Source organism: Phalaenopsis equestris, unplaced genomic scaffold, assembly GCF_001263595.1.
Source record: "Phalaenopsis equestris unplaced genomic scaffold, ASM126359v1 Scaffold000167, whole genome shotgun sequence".
Classification (NCBI taxonomy): domain Eukaryota; kingdom Viridiplantae; phylum Streptophyta; class Magnoliopsida; order Asparagales; family Orchidaceae; genus Phalaenopsis; species Phalaenopsis equestris.
In genome coordinates, this window is record NW_018164609.1 from 348,588 (window position 1) to 353,544 (window position 4,957).

The window sequence follows — 4,957 nt, forward strand, 5'->3', positions numbered from 1 at the left end:
GGTTTTAATTTATTTTTGTTTAAGTTAATTTTACTAGTTTAACCGATTAATAATTATTTTATATATTAATCAATTAATAATACTTATTTAATTTATAAATAATTTAATGTTTAATTAATTACTAAATATATATTTAAATTTACAATTATTTGATAAAAAATTCAGTAATTTATAATTTATATAATTAATAATTGATTAATATAAACAATTATTTATTAATTAATTTGTCTGCACAAAACTCGTTAATTATTAATTTTTAGTTAATATAAATAGTAATTTTTTTATGTATTTTGAGGTTTTGAATATTCATTTCTATTTTTTATTTAATATTTATCTTTAAATGTTCCCTAATGAACTTTGCCAATACATTCTAAATTTAAGAATGAAATACTAGTAATTTATAAAAAGAGGGTAAACAAGTAAATACACATGGCTATAAATAATATATAATATATATTGTATCTTTTATGTTATAAATACCATTTGCTAGAGAAACAGTCCATGAGAGTAAAGGCGAGGCAGAGCAAAAGAGTTCAAGCTAGGGCATCGCAGGTGCGTCCCTTCAGCTATGATATGTTAAAATCTTGCAGGGTGAACTCAACAAATGTGATTGTGTTTCCTAAGTAAATGGGAAGTAACAAAGCCCTTGATCACATAATGTGTGCTCAAAGATGCATTATTGAATATTGAATCAAATTGGAACAAAAAAAGAGAATTAATGTTCATCGCTGCTATATTATCTAGATCGTTCTCATCATACTAGTTTGACAATAAATTTATATCATTTAAGCAATCTTTAACTCATGAAATATAATTTGTAGTTAAATAGAAGATCATTTTGTCCCGCTCATTGTGTTTTATCATACTAAAAATAAGTCCAACTATATCCCAATAACACTAAGTTACTATACATTTAAATATAGCACCAATGCTCATATACCATATTGGGACAGACGCTGAATCGAAGCGGAGCGGAAGAATCTGTCCAAATTGGGAGTTACGTAGGTTGGGGTGCGGGGGCAAAGCCCCGCGGTATGGTACAGGGGTAATGTTGTAATTACATGTTGTGCCTAGGTTTACTCCTGGGGTTATAAATAGACATGTTAGTAACCCCATGAGGTATCCCTGAATTCTGTAAACCCTTTTTTGATTATTGAAAAGAACTCGTCGCTCTGCTCACCGAGGACGTAGGCATCTTTGTCGAACCTCGTTAAATCTCTGTGTTCTTCTGGATTTGTGTCGATTACTATTTTTCTTCGCCCTAAGTTTCTCAACAAGTGGTATCAGAGACTGGTTCGAGGGCGCAGAAGATTTTTTTTTTTTTTTTGCGGCGAAGATTTTGGCCGAGGATTTTTCGGCTAGGGCAGAAGAGCAATCTCGGCGCAAGGATCTCGGTGGTTCGGCGTAGGAAGAGCAAGCCTCGGGGAGGCGTATCGCGGCGGCAGGAGTAGTTCGCGAAGGGGAAGTTTGGTGATTTCCGCAGAGGAGATTCGGCGAAGGCTTCGCGGTGTTTAGAGCAGAAGTTGCAGATCGCAGGCTTGAAGCAGAAGGTTCGGGCGATTTGGAGGAGGATCGTGACCCGGGATTAGCGGACGGTGGTTGTTGTTCGGCAGCTCGCGGAGGCTAGGATCTGTTCCCGAGGAAGGTTGTTCGCAGAGGAAGCTTTGGCGTGCGAAAAAGGGAGGTTCGCGCTGGAGATCTGTGAAGGAAAAGGAAGGCGCGTTGGAGATCTGCGAAGGAAAAAGGAAGGAGCGGTCCTGCGGGCAGCGGAGAGGAGGAATCAAGGAATCAAAAAGAATATTCCCTGAGATATTCTTTGGCTCTGTTAAGAGAAACAGAGAAGGGAAGATGCATTCCTTTTTTGCAGGCGGGAGGATCAAGGGAGTAAATCCGATTCTAAGAGAAAATCTGAAGCAAAGGAATAATTTTCAGATGGCATTTTCTGGTGCAAAATTCGAAGTGGTGAAGTTCGACGGAACTGGTAACTTCGGATTATGCAAACCAGGGTGAAAGATCTGTTGGCGCAACAGGGAATCTTGAAGGCTTTGCAGGCAGCAAAACCAGATGTCATGGAGGATGAAGATTGGGAAGAATTGCAACAGCGAGCGGCAGCGACGATATTTCTGGCAGACGAGGCTATTTAACACGTGATGAATATGAAATCTCCTGGAGAAGTTTGGAAGAAATTGGAAACTCAGTCTATGGCAAAATCTCTGACGAACAAGTTGTATCTGAAGCAAAAGTTATATGGGCTGAAGATGCAGGAAGGTTCTGATCTGGCGCAGCACGTGAATGTCTTCAATCAAATAATCATTGATTTATCACGGCTTGATGTGAGTATTGAGGATGAAGATCGAGCGATGATTTTTTTATGTTCATTGCCCTCTTCCTATGAACACCTGGTGACTACTCTGACATATGGGAAAGAAACTATCAAAGTGGATGAGATTACTGCAGCGTTGTTGGCTCACAACCAGGGGAAGGAGAATGCAGGGGGAAGCTCTCACGGTGACAGTTTATATGTGAAGAGTAAGCAGGATCATGGAAGGAAGAAAGAGAAGGAGGGATCTGGAAGGCGAAATTTCAGATCAAAGTCTAGAGGCAAGAAGGAAATTCATTGCTACAAGTGCAAGGAGCCAGGTCATATGAAGCGAGATTGTCCAAAGCTGAAGAAGCTGACTGGTGGAAAGGTGATACTTCATCGATGTCTGTAAATGTGGTGCAAAATGATAGTTCAGATTGCAGTGATGGTGATATGCTCTCAGTTTCATCAACTCAGTTCACGGATGCATGGATTCTTGATTCTGTGTGTTCTTATCACATAATACCTAACAGAGAATGGTTTACTTCATACAGGTCAACTAATTCTGGCTCAGTCTATTTGGGTGATGATAGATGTTGCAATATAGTCAATATAGATATAGTTGGTATTGGAGAAGTCAAAATTCAAATGTATGATGACACAGTTAGAACGTTATGTGATGTCAGACATATTTCAGATCTGAAGAAGAATCTGATTTTTTTGGGCACTCTATACAGAAATAGTTTTATTCCTAAGGCTGATGAGGATAGGGAAACCATCAGAATTGTTAAGGGTGCACTGATTGTGATGAAAGGAAAGTTGACTGCAGGTAATATCTATAGACTGTTAGGGAGTACAGTTGTATGTGGAGTTCATTCTGTGGAGTCAGATAATGACAGTACTAAGCTATGGCATATGCGTTTGGGTCATCTCAGTGAACGTGGGATGGCGGAATTGCATAGAAGAAATCTGTTGCATGGAGTTAAAAGCCGCAAGCTTGATCTTTGTAAGTTCTGTATTCTTGGAAAACAGACTAGAGTCAGTTTTATGACTGGAAAGCACAAAACTGAAGGAATCCTTGATTATGTGCATTCTGATGTATGGGGCCCAACTAGGGAGTTGTCATTGGGAGGATCTAAGTATTTCGTTACCTTTATTGATGATTTCTCCAGGAAAGTTTGGGTGTATTTCGTGAAGCAGAAATCTGAAGTTTTCTCTAAATTCAAGCTGTGGAAAGCTGAGGTGGAGAACTAAACTGGCAGAAAGATCAAGTATTTGATGTCCGATAATAGCACAAAGTACACAGATTCGCAGTTTCAGAAATTCTGTGAGGAGCATGGGATTCAGAGGCATTTTTTCAGTGCGGAAGACACCACAGCAGAATGGTGTGGCCAAAAGGATGAACATGTCCTTAACTGAAAGGGCAAGGTGCTTGAGACTGAATGCAGGGCTTCCTAAGAGTTTCTAGGCAGAGGCTGTGAATATGGCATGTTATCTCATCAATAGAGCACCTTGAGCATCATTGGGTGACAAGGTCGCAGAAGAGGCATGGACAGGTAATCCAGTTAAATTTGATCATTTACGGATTTTTGGATGTCCTGCTTGTGTGCATGTACGTGGAGATGAAAGATCCAAACTTGATGCAAAATCCGAGAAGTGCATCTTTCTGGGCTACAAGAAATGTGTAAAAGGATACAAGTTTTGAGATCCGATTGCAAAGAAGATGGCGATCAGCAGATATGTAATTTTTTATGAGCAGTTTATGTTACAACAGAATCAAGATAAGGTGTCAGGGAACAGTTCCAGTTCAGATGCAGTGCAGATGGATTTAGAACAACAACAGTAGCTTCTGAGAGAGGTGAAAGTTCAAATCCAACACCTGGTGATTCTATTCCAGATGATCTGCAGAATTACAATATAGCCAGAGATAGAAAGAGACAGACCAATATAAGGCCTCCTAGCAGATTGGGTTATGAAGACTTGGTCTCTTGTGCACTTCTCATCAGCAGCGATGATCCAGCCACTTTTCAAGGAGCTATCACTAGCCAGGAGAAAGAGAAATCAATGAGTGCAATGGTTGAGGAGATGGAGTATTTGCAGAAAAAACCGCACTTGGGAGCTAGTTCAGCTTCCGGAGGGAAAAAAGGTTATTGGGTGCAAATGGGTCTACAAAAGGAAAGCAGCAGTATCAGAAAAAGAAGGGGAAAAGTTCAAGGCTCGACTGGTTGCAAAGGGATTTTCGCAGCAGAAGGGGATAGATTATGATGAAATCTTTTCTCCTGTGGTCAGACATACTTCAATCAGGGCAGTGCTTGCATTAATAGCTATTTGGGATTTGCATTTGAAGCATATGAATGTTAAAACTGCTTTCTTGCATGGTGATTTGGAGGAGCAGATTTACATGAAGCGGCAAGAAGGGTTCACTCAACCTGGACAGGAGCATCTGGTTTGTAGGTTAAAGAAATCGATGTATGGGTTGAAACAGTCTCCAAGACAATGGTACAAGCGGTTTGACTCCTACATGATGCAGATTGGCTACAGGCGATGTGAGTATGATTGTTGTGTTTATGTGAAAAGCCTTGATGATGGTTCTATTATTTTTCTGTTACTGTATGTTGATGATATACTGATTGCTGCAAAGAATATGAATGATGT